Raw genomic sequence first — 14951 nt, 5'->3', positions numbered from 1 at the left:
GCCTCCATGGGATGGGATGGCTGCTTTAGCCACACTCCCTGCTGGCCATCAATAAGAACATATATCCAGGAAGCAAATTCAGGTTTACATGGCGTTGGGAGTGACCGACTAAAATCCTCATGATTGCTTTTGGATCTGCCACTGCTGGCAACGTAACAAAGTACACAAGCAATAAAATGTGGAAAGCTATGCCTGAAGCAGTGGTGGCATAAATATTTCTGCAGTAAATTATAAATGGTTTTCTTCAAAACTTAATATGGCAGGTGTATGTTTTTGCGGTTTTATTGACTGCAGAATGGTGTGAACTTTGCACTTACTCGGTCAATATCTTATGACCATTTATGCTGTGTGTTTGCCACCAAAAATTATCCATAAACATGCACTGTTTAGGCCCCAGCTGGAATATTGTGGCCAGTTCTGAGCACCACATGTTGGGAACGATGTCAAGGCCTCAAGGGTGCGGAGAAGATTTACTAGAATGGTACCAGGGATGAAAAATTTCAGTTGTGTGGAGAGACTAGAGAAACTTGGATTGTTCTCCTTCGAGGAGAAAAGGTTCACTGGTGATTTACTAGAGGCGTTCAAAATCATGAAAGGTTTTATTCGAGTAAATGGGGGCAAGCTGTTTCCAGTGCGAGAAGGGTCAATAACCAGAGGGAAGATTTAGGGTAATTGGCAAAAGAATCAAATGACATGAGGAAATGAAAATTGAACAGCGTGTTATGACAAGGAATGCACTTTGAGTGTTGAAAGCAGATTCAATAATAACTTGCAAAAAACATTTGGATAAATACTTGAATGAGAAGAATTTGCAGGGCTGTCGAGAAAGAGTGGGACCAATTGGATCGCTTTCAGAGCCAGCTCAGGTACGATGCGGCAAATGGCCGCCTCCTGTACTGAATGATTCTATGTCAGCACAGTGCTCTGTATTCAAGGCAAATCGCTGCTCTTATTTTTGACATGGCTGCTGTATGACATGTGGTTTAAAAAAAATAGTAGGTCTGGGAGAAGGCAGTGTCAGTGGGTTATTAGTTTATACATTTCCTGTCAACTGTTTTCAATGTTTCAGCATAGTTGTGCCCTTTGCAACTTGTCATGGATCAGAATTGTTTGGAGTGTGCTCAGTGCTGCTCGGCAATAAAGAAGATGGTGTTTATATCTATTTTAGAGAAAGTTATGCCATCTCTCATGTTGGCAATTCTGAGACCAAGATGAGTGGATGCCTTTGTGCTGTTTCTTGTAGTTTTCCCCTTAAGTTCTTGGTAATAGCTCTCCTTTTAATGGGATTATAGGGTATGTTGGTTTGATGATTTTGGATAACTGCTTTTCTTTTAAAGAATTTAAATTGAAGTCTAACTTCCTGACTCAGATATATTTATCATGCTAATCATGTTCTCCCAACATTTGCACAATTTGGTCATCTCTACTTTTATAACATTTTCTATTGCCTCTTTCCCTTCCCAATAAAAATCTAGCTGTAAAGATAAAAGCAAGCTTTTAATAAAGTGGAAGTAACTAATTGTATAGCCATTATGAATGATGCACCCAAGTAGTAGTCATAGGCAGTCCCTTGAAATCGAGGAAGATTTGCTTCCACTCCAAAAATGAATTCTTAGGTGACTGAACAAACAGGAATTACAGTCTCTGTCACAGGTGGGACAGACAATCGTTGAAGGAAAGGGTGGTGGGTGGCACTGGTTTGCTGCCTGCTCCTGGTTTTCTGCATGCTCTCGGCAATGAGACTCGAGGTGCTCAGCACCCTCCTGGATGCAATTCCTCCACTTAGTGATCTTTGGCCAGGGACTCTCAGGTATTGGTGAGGATGTTGCACTTTATCAAGGAGGCTTTGAGGGTATCCTTGAAATGTTTTTCCTCTGCCCACCTTGGGCTCGTCTGCCGTGTTGGAGTTCCGAGTAGAGCGCTTGCTTTGGGAGTCTGTTCGCACGCCTGACACATGTGGCCCGCCCAGCGGAGCTGGTTGAGTGTGGTCAGTGTTTCAATGCTGGGGATGTTTGCCTGGTCGAGGACACTAACATTGTTGCGGCTGTCCTCCTAGGGGATTTGCAGGATCTTGCGGAGACATCGGTGGTATTTCTCCAGCGATTTGAGGTGTCTGTTGTATATGGTCCACGTCTCTGAGCCATACAGAAGGGTGGTATTATTACAGACCTGTAGACCATGAGCTTGGTGGCAGATTTGAGGGACTGGTCTTTTTTCCTCAGGTGGCCGAAGGCTGTGCTGGCGCACTGGAGGCGGTGTTGAATCTCGTCGTCTATGTCTACCCTTGTACCCAAGTACAGTATATTCAGCTGTTACTTCAACTCTGCACTTGTGTCAAAGCTCTGTTTGCAAAGTTGATATTCTGTAACCATAATGATGGGTTCTTTTTCATGTAAAGCAAACATGGGTTGCTTTCCCAGAGGATTAAACACTTCACTCTGTGGGGTTAGGCTCTGAGGGGAGATACTTATTTGCGAGGGGAGGTGAGAATTCATGTAAATTGACAAATACATTGACTGTGTATTGAGGGGTGTAACCCGTGTAAGTTTGGATGACCTAAACAGCAACATTTTGCTCAAAGTTTTACTTCATTTGAATACCGAGTGTTGTGGTCCACCCATTGTGTAAAGGGAAACTTGTTAAATTGTGGTTTTAAAAATAGTGCAACATTAAATTGCAAGGGGCAATTATTTTAAAAACCTGCTGTGGAGACATGTTTTCTACAGTTTTACTTCCTGGGGTCCTAGAAGTATAATCCACAAGTGAACTGCTTACAATGTGGGCTTCAAGAGTAACAGCAAGTTGCGTTTGTAGGGTTTGTTTAATACGATGAAATATCCCCAGGCATTACACATGGAGCCATGTACTGAACAGTGGTGGAGTGAGGAGAGTTGCTTGAAGGCACTGTCAAAAAGGGATGTTTTGCGATTTGAAAGATGGGAAGCAGTCGCAAGGCAGATGTTTGGGAGGGATGAATTGGAATAGATGTTCTAGAATACACTGGATAATGTCAAGAGTGTTTAAAGACCATGGGCTGGAAATTGGGATCGGAGGCTTCCCATGGCCGAATGCATCCGAACCGCAAGTAAACTCCGGACCTACCTGCTGCCTCCGCATCTTCGAAGACTCGTGCTCCCGGGTCTGCCTGCGTAAAGGCCCACGTATCCCAGGAGCGTGTGCGGTTTGAAAGCGTCCCTGGGATCAGGTGGGCTGGCCCAACCAATCACAGAAGCATTTCATTATGCTTATGGGGATTCCATTTACCTATAGAATCCTCATAAGCATAATGGGAATCCCCTAAAAGACGCACTTACACCACTTAAAGAAATCATCAAATGGTCAAAATTAATTAAAATACAATTTTATTGAACATATAAAACTTTTATTTTTTTGAAAAATAAATATAAACATTTTTCAAGGGGCCAAAAATAATCTAAGCTAATTTTAAAGGTTTTTGTATGGTTAAATCATTAAAACAATTATTTTAATATTTATTTAAACCCAGGTGTAAGAGTTTTGTGGACATTCGCTGGGCAGTAGTTGGGCAACTCCATCAGCGAATTCGTACAAGCTGTCGAGCTGAAACTTGATCGACCGCAAGTTGTGTGTTTTTGCTCATGCGCAACGCATGTGGAAACCCGGAACTTGCGGGGCACTTGTGACCACTGTTATAGGCCCCGTAAAATCCGGGCCAATATAGATCAAGGCCATCCTAAAGTGCAAGAGTGAACCTCAGTTACTATCTTACAAAAATGTTATTTGTAAATACAGGTATTGTGATTTAATAGATACACAAGTTGAGGCGGTGAAGGCTAATCTGAGCCAGCCAGAAGTGAACCTTTTGCACGCCAGGAGATTGAAACTGAAATATTCTGTTCCGTACAAATCTCAGCACTTGTGCAATATCAGCATGGATTCTGTTTATGTTGTTACTCATCTTTAGTGAGAAAATAATTAATTCTACTTTGAGCTATGTAGAGGAATTGGAGCAGGTGTTCATCTTCCAGTTAGAAAGGTAAGGCTGCCATGAGAGGGAAGTTATTTGTGATATCTGATACTTGAGCATGGCATCTGCAGCCATGTGGTTTGGGAAGTTAGACTGTTTTGTGAGGAATTAAGACTTCTAAATGATCATCATGATTACCACAGTTGATTGTATCTGCAGGAAGTAATTCAAGTTGAAATGTACTTTTGTAGCAGGAAAGTCAGGTAGGGTTACAGAGCTCTGTTTTTTGACACTCAAATCTTGAATTGGGCTGGTAATTTTTAACAACTGTAAGGGAAATGTGTACATTGCCTCATTGAAGAACGTTGTAGTGCCTATTGCACTTGAGTGAAGTGCTTGACAGAGCAAGGTCTTGGTCCAATGGCAAGGGGACCCAAGACGATTAGAGAGCAGGCTCTGCTGCATGGGCCTAACACATACACACCACGCACACACTTGTATATTGTACAGTAGTTTAAAGAAATAAAGGCAGAAAATACTAGAAATGCACTAGTTCAGTCAGCATCTGAAAGTAATGAGTGGATGTCATTTACTGGGATTCTCAATGGAGTTTCATTTTGAGTTTTAACCTTGGACAAGTTTAGAGTGGAGGTGCAGGTGATTGCCTGAAAACAAAGAAATGGAAATTGGCACAAACTTGAGATGGTACTTTACCATTAATGGGTTGAGGACATAATTTCTCTGCTCCTCCTGTTTTTCCTGGTACCATGCATTATTGTTCTAACACCTAGAATTCCATGTAAACTAGGCCCGGATTTTGCTATAGGAACAGTGAGGCTATCCGCGTCCACTGTTATGGAGTAAATCTGACAGCGACTTCCGGAGTCTGCACATCCGGATTTCAACTTTGAATTGCGTAAGTGGCTGTCCGATTTGCCCTGCTCCTTGCAAGCTTTGCTACATCAGTACCTTGCTGAGAGATTCGGCATTAAACGATATGAAGGGTATGAAGTTGCGGTACTAGTTTACTTGCATTGGAGGCAGTTGAGAGAAGGCTCACGAGGTTGATTCCTGAGATGAAAGGGTTGTTTTAGGAAGAAATGTTGGGCCTATACTCGTGGAGTTTAGAAGAATGAGAGGTGATCTTATTGAAATGTATAAGATTGAGGGGGCTTGACAGGGTGGCTGCAGAGAGGATGTTTCCCCTCGTGGGCGAATCTAGAACTCGGGGGCATAGTTTCAGAATAAGGGGTCGCCCATTTAAAATGGAAATGAGGAGGAATTTCTTCAGGGTTGTGAATCTTTGGATTCTCTGCCCCAGAGAGCTGTGGAGGCTGGGTCATTGAATATATTTAAGATGGAGATAGACAGATTTTTGAATGATAAGGGAGTCGCAGTTATGGGGAGCGGGCAGGGAAGTGGAGTTGAGGCCAAGATCAGATCAGCCGTGATCTTATTGAATGGTGGAGCAGGCACAAGGGGCCAAATGGCCTATTCCTGCTATTTCTTATGTTCTTATATAGTTATCCACTAAATACACCATATGAAGTTAGGGATGGTGCATTCAGGTGTCTGTAAATTTTGACTGGTGTGCTAAGTCTTCATTACTAGCAAACAACCCCTGAAAATTGAATTTTACAAGTGTGGAGTCTCATTCCTTCAGAATTTAATTATTGTTGGAGATTTAAAAAAAAAAATAATAAAAAAAAAATGTTTCCTTTGTCTCCTCTCTCTCTCTCTCTCTCTCTCTCTCTCAATCCCATATTTCTTTCCTCCTCTTTATTTTGCTTTCTGTTCATGATTTTACATTGAATTAAATATTTTAATTTGTACTTCCTGGTTTAGACACTGAGGATTCTTAAATCTAATTGGTTGAAGAGTTACGCTGTTGCTTATTCTGCTCACATGTGCCTCAGATTCCCTGTAGAGGGTGCTGTGGTGAAAGAGATTTCTAAATACCAAGAATTCCCACTCAAAAGCTGGCAAAAAAAAAAGTCTGTTGGCAGCTGCAAGTGTTGTGAATGGCGACAATTAGAAACAGGTATTCCATCACTGCCGACTGCAAAATCCGGGCCTCTGTTTCAGTTGTCTTCATTAGCATTTGCTACTTACATTTCTGTTTCTCTTTTCTTCCCCATGCGCACACTTTTGTTGCTTGAGCCTCTTCAGCGCATTAGCTGATATATCCTGAGAGAATACCTGTTTCTCATTCTCTCCATACCTCTCCCCTGGCGACAGTGTCCACCACTGCTGCCACTCATTGCTGCCAGCTGTTTTATTGGTGTATGATCACTTGGCTGCTACATAAAAATACAGAATACACAGTCACTTTTTAATACATTTTTGTAAGATATCCCTATTTTTCTATTGCATCTTGTTAGCGTGAATTATTCCACTAGAACTAGTGTTAAGAAAATCAATACGTCAAAGTGGATCCTTCAAACTTTTAACCAGTTTTATAACTAAAGGGAGTGGGAGTAAAATGAACCAAATCTACAGAAGCATTTTATTGGTAAATGGCATTGTGAATGATGAAAAATGCATGCTACAAATTGTACATTGTTGCCAAAGCAATAAGGTACTTGATTGAGTGAAATGTTCTGTCTTTTAACCATTAAAATTCCGAACGATAAACATAGAACAGCAAAATGTGTGCTTGTCAAGGTTATGTTGTCCATAGAACCTTTGTCTATTCCCTTTGTTACCTCTGGACTTGACTTCCAACCCACTCCTGGCTGGTCTCCCACATTCTACCCTCCGTAGATATGAGGTCATCCAAAACCTGGCTACCCTGTGTCCCAACTCGCACAGGTCTCGCTCACCCATCACCTCTCTACTACTCACTGAGCTCCATTAGCTTCTAATTAAGCATGATCTCAATTTCAAAATTTGCATCCTTTTCAAATCCCTCCATGGCCTTGCGCTCCCTATCTCTAATCTCCTTTAGCCCCACAACCCCCCCCCCCCCTCCCCCGCTGGGAGATATCTGCGCTCTTGTCCTCGAGGATCCCTGATTATAATCGCTCAACCATTGGTGGCCGTGCCTTTAGCTGCCTTGGCTCTAAGCTCTGGAACTCCCTAAACTCCCCCCCCCCCCCACCTCTCTCTCTCTCTCTCTCTCCTATCTATCTCTATCTCTATCTCTCTCTCTCTCTCTCTCTCTCTCTCTATCTCTCTCTCTCTCTCTCTCTCTCTCTCTCTCTCTCTCTCTCTCTCTCTCTCTCTCTCTCTCTCTCTCTCTATCTCTCTCTCTCCTTTAAGGTACTCCTTAAAACCTACCTCTTTGACCAAGCTTTTGTTCATCTTCCCTAATTTCTTGTGTGGCTTGGTGTCAAATCTTTGTCTTGTAGCGCTTTGGGACGTTTTACTATGTTAAAAGCGCTATATAAATACTTGTTGCCTCTTTGTAGTGTGAACTAAGCAAGTATTTGGTGATTTGTGTGCAATGAGTGATTTAAAATGAGAAGCATGTTGAAAGCCACTAATCTAATCTGATTCTGCCTGTGATGTTGCTCGTGCAGCCAGTGTGTGCATGATCAACCACTGTTTTAAAGTCACCAGTTCCAGTTTGCAGTGAAATGCATCCTTCATTTTAATTACAAGTTTGTCTTTCCTGTTGTCTTTAACCCACCCCACCCATTTCTCTCATTATAATACTGTTAATATTTTAATGAAAATTGAATTGGTCGTACAAGATTGTTGATTTACAGGAGAGCAACTGTGTGTTTTGAAGTTCATGTTTTGTAGCCACAGATTATGATTGCAAGCTTGGTTTAGAATCCACCCAGCACGTGGTGTAGTTTTGAGACATGAATCGTTAGCATGGAGTCCATATATAACAGCATACTCAGGGCAAATTATTTTGCTGCCTTGCTTGGTCCAGTTATGTGTCAAAAACTACTGGTCTTGATTTAGAAAGAGACCAATAAATATCTGGACTTGTGAACTCATACTTGGGCTGCTCCAACAGGGACCAGTGCTTTGGGGCTTGTCACTGCAGAACTGCCCATGTGCAGTTTACCAGTTTGACTGCAGATCTTAGAACTGTACTGTGAGCAACTCGCTGGATATTCTGGAAATTAACTTCAAATTTTCCAAAGGAACAGTTATGTTAAAGTTGTATAGTATTGCTTAGACCATTCTTGGAGAACTGTGAACGGTTCTGATCTTATTATAAAATGGATATAGAGGTACTGGGAGAAGGTTCAAAAAAGATTTACAAGAATTAAACAAGAACTGAGCAGTTATACCTATCGGAACACGCTCTTTCTCTAGGTGAGAAGACCGAAGGATGGCCTGATACGCAACGCTTCGATTTCAAAATTCTTATCCTTATTTTCAAATCCCTCCAAGCTCTGGAATTCCCTCCCTAAACCTCTCCGCCTCTCTACCTCTCTTACCTCCTTCAAGATGCTCCTTAAAACCTACCTCTTTGACCAAGCTTTTGGTCACCTATGCTAATTTCTACTTATGCGGCTTGGTGTCAAATTTTTTTATCTCTGAATACTCCTGTGAAGCACCTTGGGATGTTTTACCATTAAAGGCGCTATACAAGTGCAAGTCATAGAAACATAGAAAATAGGTGCAGGAGTAGGCCATTTGGCCCTTCTAGCCTGCACCGCCATTCAATGAGTTCGTGGCTGAACATTCAACTTCAGTACCCCATTCCTGCTTTCTCGCCATACCCCTTGATCCCCCTAGTAGTAAGGACCTCATCTAACTCCTTTTTGAATATATTTAGTGAATTGGCCTCAACAACTTTCTGTGGTAGAGAATTCCACAGGTTCACCACTCTCTGGGTGAAGAAGTTCCTCCGCATCTCGGTCCTAAATGGCTTACCCCTTATCCTTAGACTGTGACCTCTGGTTCTGGACTTCCCCAACATTGGGAACATTCTTCCTGCATCTAACCTGTCTAACCCGGTCAGAATTTTAAATGTTTCTATGAGGTCCCCTCTCATTCTTCTGAACTCCAGTGAATACAAGCCCAGTTGATCCAGTCTTTCTTGATAGGTCAGTCCCGCCATCCCAGGAATCAGTCTGGTGAACCTTCGCTGCACTCCCTCAATAGCAAGAATGTCCTTCCTCAGGTTAGGAGACCAAAACTGTACACAATACTCCAGGTGTGGCCTCACCAATGCCCTGTACAACTGTAGCAACACCTCCCTGCCCCTGTACTCAAATCCCCTTGCTATGAAGGCCAACATGCCATTTGCTTTCTTAACCGCCTGCTGCACCTGCATGCCAACCTTCAATGACTGATGTACCATGACACCCAGGTCTCTTTGCACCTCCCCTTTTCCTAATCTGTCACCATTCAGATAATAGTCTGTCTCTCTGTTTTTACCACCAAAATGGATAACCTCACATTTATCCACATTATACTTCATCTGCCATGCATTTGCCCACTCACCTAACCTATCCAAGTCGCTCTGCAGCCTCACAGCATCCTCCTCGCAGCTCTCTCTGCCACCCAACTTAGTGTCATCTGCAAATTTGGAGATACTACATTTAATCCCCTCATCTAAATCATTAATGTATAGTGTAAACAGCTGGGGCCCCAGCACAGAACCTTGCGGTACCCCACTAGTCACTGCCTGCCATTCTGAAAAGTACCCATTTACTCCTACTCTTTGCTTCCTGTCTGACAACCAGTTCTCAATCCATGTCAGCACACTACCCCCAATCCCATGTGCTCTAACTTTGCACATCAATCTCTTGTGTGGGACCTTGTCGAACGCCTTCTGAAAGTCCAAATATACCACATCAACTGGTTCTCCCTTGTCCACTCTGCTGGAAACATCCTCAAAAAATTCCAGAAGATTTGTCAAGCATGATTTCCCTTTCACAAATCCATGCTGACTTGGACCTATCATGTCACCTCTTTCCAAATGCACTGCTATGACATCCTTAATAATTGATTCCATCATTTTACCCACTACTGATGTCGGGCTGACCGGTCTATAATTCCCTGTTTTCTCTCTCCCTCCTTTTTTAAAAAGTGGGGTTACATTGGCTACCCTCCACTCTATAGGAACTGATCCAGAGTCAATGGAATGTTGGAAAATGACTGTCAATGCATCCACTATTTCCAAGGCCACCTCCTTAAGTACTCTGGGATGCAGTCCATCAGGCCCTGGGGATTTATCGGCTTCAATCCCATCAATTTCCCCAACACAATTTCCAGACTAATAAGGATTTCCCTCAGTTCCTCCTCCTTACTAGACCCCCCGACCCCTTTTATTCCTACTAACGTTGCTGAATGTGAGAAATAAAAGATAAATTGCAAGTTTAGAAAGCCAAAAATATTTGAAGTTTTGTGTGGCTTGGTGTAATCTACATTATTTTAAAAAAAAAATTGATAATCTATCCCCCAACACCGTATATAATCTTTTAGGCAAGACTTGTTTTTTTTTAAGAACAGTAACAATTGGTAAAACCAACCAGACCAGCAATGGGCCAGTTAAATGCTGTATAAATTGGGTTTATATAATACAACAACCTGTTACTTACAGCACGGTATGCTACTTGGACTGATTTGATCCAGGTTAATCCCAGCAGAAAATATTAATGCTTTGAGGCACTAACAGCAGGAATGCCCAAATGTTTTGTCTTTGTGGGCTGCATGGGGCCTCGTCCACAAACAAAGTTTGCCTACATTTTCATAACTTTTCATGTACTTGAAGCTATGGATGCAAACTGATCTAGATGTTCCTGATTTTGAATTTAGCCACGCAACAGCACTAAAACAGTCCTTTCTAACCTCCCAAGCCCACGAAATTCAAAAAGGACTGGACAATCGTGGCTTGCAGGCCGCATAATGACCAATAGATTCAATTTTAGAAGCAGAGTTCAGATCAGCCCTAACTGATGAAAGAAGTCCATCTCGTCTCTGACATCTGTAAAGACTTGCACGAAATAATTTCAACCTAATTTCCCATAAATTGAACTCGGTTAGAGATCACACGGTTAGGTATCAATATTCATATTGGTATGGGGCTGGCCTTCTGAGATTAGCAGTAAGACACGGCGCAGAATGGAGGGAGCATCAGTTTTACATTTGGAATCAAGTTTCATCGAATGCCACTGGCACCCAAATTGAAGGTATTCCATTCACCATTTTGTTGAAAAACCAACTCCCAAGGTGGAGGAAAAAAAACCAGGGGGAAATAAAGGTAGGGATCTCGATAGCTGTAAGAATATCTTGAAGGGGAGTTTAGTGGTTGCAGACCTGTCCCAAGATGTTGCCATTGTCTGCTACCTAGTTGTGTGAAAGCAGCTGGCCTCTTATTAGCCAATTTGAATATGGGTTTTCATTAGCATTAACTCAGCACCCTGAAGCTCTAATATAGTGTAGAACAAGTGTTTGCCTGATCTTGCTGACCTGCATTGGCTTCCAGTTAAGCAACACCTCGATTTCAAAAGCACTGGAAATATCCTGCTCCAAGCTTCTTCCATCTATGTTGCTGTTAACATGTGCTCGGTTTGTAAAAGCAACCTGTCGTGACACCATTTTTTTTTTCTCTTTCTTTATGCAGAACCTTCAAGACAGCACAGCTTCAATTGTTCAGTTCATAACTGAGCCAAGACTGAACCAGCATCCTGCTATTTCCTATCACTGCTTTTCATCTCATGTGGAACAGATGCATCTGCTGGGTTAGTTGGAAGTATTAACAGGTAGGGCAAAATAGACCTGAGAGTCAGTCAAGTAGTTTTTCTTGTTTACATGACCGTATTTAAATACGAACGTGCAAACGGGAGCTAATCCTTGAGTACTGTGTGGTCCTTGACCAGTAAAACCACCAAAAGGATTTGCTTCCCGATACTAAATCAGTTGCCACTTTGGTGAAAAATAAGTAAAATCTGCATGAACTTGGATTTGTTCAGCCTGAAACAGTTACTGTGCAAAACCGAAACCATAAACACAAGAAAATAAGTTTTTTCAAAATGTCTTTTTTCCAAAATCCTAATCACATCTTTTGCTCAGCATCCTTTGAATAGAGAGAAATGGTTTTCATGCAAGTTACTTCTACGATGCAGGTGAAGGTTAGTTGGGACAAAAGTATAGTTATTATAGATGATGGAATCAGTTTTCATTTCTCTGAATAAATTATAATCTGATATCGTCCATCCTCCTTGATTGGGAAAAGGTAGAGGGTTAATTGAATTAAGGGGAAAAAATATACTCCTTTGTTAGATGAAAAAGTTGAGATCTTGTATTGTGTGGGACAGTGATTTGCACTTTCAAGTCTTGGCAAGTCTTGCAGATTGTTAGAGCAGCACTGGGACTCTTGCATGTTTAAGATTTAACCTTGATGTGCTGTTGTACAGTAATTATGACCTTTTTTGGGTTAGCGTTTTACGCATTGCATTCATTAAGTTGTGTGTCAGCTGTGGCTCAGTGGGTAGCATACTCGCCTCTGAGTCAGAAGGTTGTGGGGTTCAAGTCCCACTCCAGAGACTTGAGTAAAAAATCTAGGCTGCAACTTGTGCTGTACTGAGGGAGCGCTGCACTGTCTGAGGTGCCGACTTTCAGATGAGACATTAAACAGAGGCTCCATCCACCCACTCGGGTGGACAGAAACGATATCGTGGCACTATTTCGAAGAAGAGCAGGGGAGTTCTCCCTGGTGTCATGGCCAATATTTATCCCCCAATCAACATCACTAAAAACAGATTATCTGGTCATCATCACATTGCTGTTTGTGGGAGCTTGCTGTATACAAATTGGCTGCCGTGTTTCCTATGTTGCAACAGTGACCACATTCCATAAAAGTACTTTATTGGCTTTAAAATGCTTTGGGTGTCTGGTGTTTGTGAAAAGTGCAAGTCTTTTAACATAGAACCAGAATGTGGTAGATGCTAAAAATGGTAAGTACCGATCTAGCTTTTATTTTCTTCTTCCAACCCTGAACGTTCTCTCGCCCAATACCCAGCAACAGCACTGAACTATATCGGAAACATTGGCCCTTCCTTTAGCTTACTTCTCTTTATCCCTTAAACTGTTTGTTGCTCTGGAGGATATTATGTTAGGCGGGTCAGACTTTTTTTAAGCTGAGCAGTTCATACACTGACGAAAAAATCTCAACAAAGTAATGGGAATATGCCAGTTGTAGCTGTATTCTTAGACGGTCACTCGTATTGAAGATGACTTTCTTTCACCAAAAAGGGATGAGTTCACAGGTGTTTCAAAGAAGGACCTGATACTTCAGGTCCCGAACTGCGTATTGAACGGTGGAAGATGCCTGTGCGTGGATTTTTTTTAATGTAGTGGCCGTTGCACACCAGCTACCACATGGGCTTGACAGCTAGGTCTTGGTCCGGTGGCAAGGATTAACCAGGATGATTGGAGACCAGCTCTGCTGCACAGACCTAGTGTGCGCACACATCGCAGTGTGAGCTGGTCCTTGCTGCCCCTGGGCCCTCGTCTCTTCTGGGCCCCGAACTCGCGCCTCTCCTGGGCCCCGATCACATCGCTCTGCAATCTCTCGCCGCTCCTTCGCCCCAATCTCGCGCTCTTGCTGTACCTGCTCGCGCTCCAATGAGCGACCTGGATTATGGTGACGTCCAATCCAGTTGCCCTCTTCACAGTCGTCGCCCACCCCGACTGGCTCGCTGTGGTATGCTCCTTCTGTGGCCCTGACCTGCCGCAGATTGTTCCTCGCAGGTTGGGGCCTCGCTGTGGGCTGGGTCGCCGCACCTCCGCTCAAGTAGCTGTAATGCGGACTATACATTTTTTTTAAATGAAGGATTAAAAAAAAAAATCAGCGCTTCCATTTATTTTTATCTTGTCTCATGCGCTTTATAGACATTTTAAATTACCACCTTTTATAAAAAAAATTAAAAAAAATGTTTCAGTATGGACTTTGTCCCTCAGTGTTGAGAATCAGGTTTGTGGGCTGACTGGTGTTTAATCGGAGTGAGAATTACAAGGTGTCAGCTGGACTGTTCTTCATTGAAGCAGAAGGTTTCTGTATTTGACTTGAGCATTTTACTGCGGCTAAAACTTAAATGCATTTGTAAAGGGGCAGGGAAGGAGAAAGATACACCGTTGGAGGTGCCATGTTTTTGTCGAGTGGTTTAAGGCGCTGTCTATCTGTTCCGGTGGAAAGATCCTGTGACATTTCCGAAGTAGGGTAGAGAAGTTCTCCAGTGTCATGGCCAACATTTATCCTTTAAACAAGCGCTGCCAAAACGGGTTAATGGGACCCTGCTGGGTGCATATTGGTTATTATGCTCGTCGACAAAACAAGTGTCCACATTTCAAAAATAATTTACTGGCTGTGAAGTGCTTTGGGACTTCCTGAGGATGTGAAAGGTGCTTTATAAATGTAAGTTCTTCCTGAATGGTGCTCAGATCACTCCATATGGCTGTAAAGGCAAGCACCCCAAGATGTACATACAGAATATGGCTCAATGGCTGTTTTCAATTCATTTGAGTTGTAGTGGATTTTTTTAAAAAAATCACCGCAACTTTATGATGTGTATTGCAAATTTTAAACACAAAACTACATAAATGATCATCCTTGGCACATTTCTAACTAATTGCTATTTTTTCCCTCTGCTTGCCAATATTCTCTGCTCACCTCTGGCAAATGTCAACTCGTCATCTGAGTCATGGTTCAGTGGGTTCCTGTCATTTCCCCCTTTCTTCCCCCCCCCCCCCCCCGCCTCCCAGTAGGCATTGGTCATGTGAAAGAAAGAAGGAATTGCATTTATATAGCGCCTTTTATGATCACTGGACGTCTCAAAACACTTTACAGCCAATGAAGTACTTTTGAAGTGTAGTCACTTTTGTAATATGGGAAACATGGCAGACAATTTGCACACAGCAAGCTCTCGCAAACAGCAATGTGATAATGAGCAGATAAACTTTTTTTTTGATTGAGGATACATATTGGCCAGGACACCAGGAATAATTCCCCTGCTCCTTCGAAATAATGCCACGGGATCTTTTACATCCAGCTGAGGGGGCAGACGATGCCTCGGTTTAATGTCTCATCTGA

The 14951-nt window shown here is 42.5% G+C and overlaps 1 protein-coding gene across 5 annotated transcripts in view; it reads left to right on the top strand.

Annotated features, from left to right (window-relative positions):
* Positions 1–14951, top strand: part of csk (C-terminal Src kinase) — a 139960-nt gene that overhangs the window by 27937 nt on the left and 97072 nt on the right. For all 5 annotated transcript variants that reach the window (XM_070865044.1, XM_070865045.1, XM_070865046.1 and 2 more), the window contains one exon: positions 11484–11622. The gene's annotated coding sequence lies outside the window, so the exon portion shown is untranslated. The remainder of the gene's footprint in view (positions 1–11483; positions 11623–14951) is intronic.

This window comes from Pristiophorus japonicus, chromosome 21 (genome assembly GCF_044704955.1).
Source record: "Pristiophorus japonicus isolate sPriJap1 chromosome 21, sPriJap1.hap1, whole genome shotgun sequence".
NCBI lineage: Eukaryota > Metazoa > Chordata > Chondrichthyes > Pristiophoridae > Pristiophorus > Pristiophorus japonicus.
This window is presented reverse-complemented; position numbering and strand designations above follow the sequence as displayed.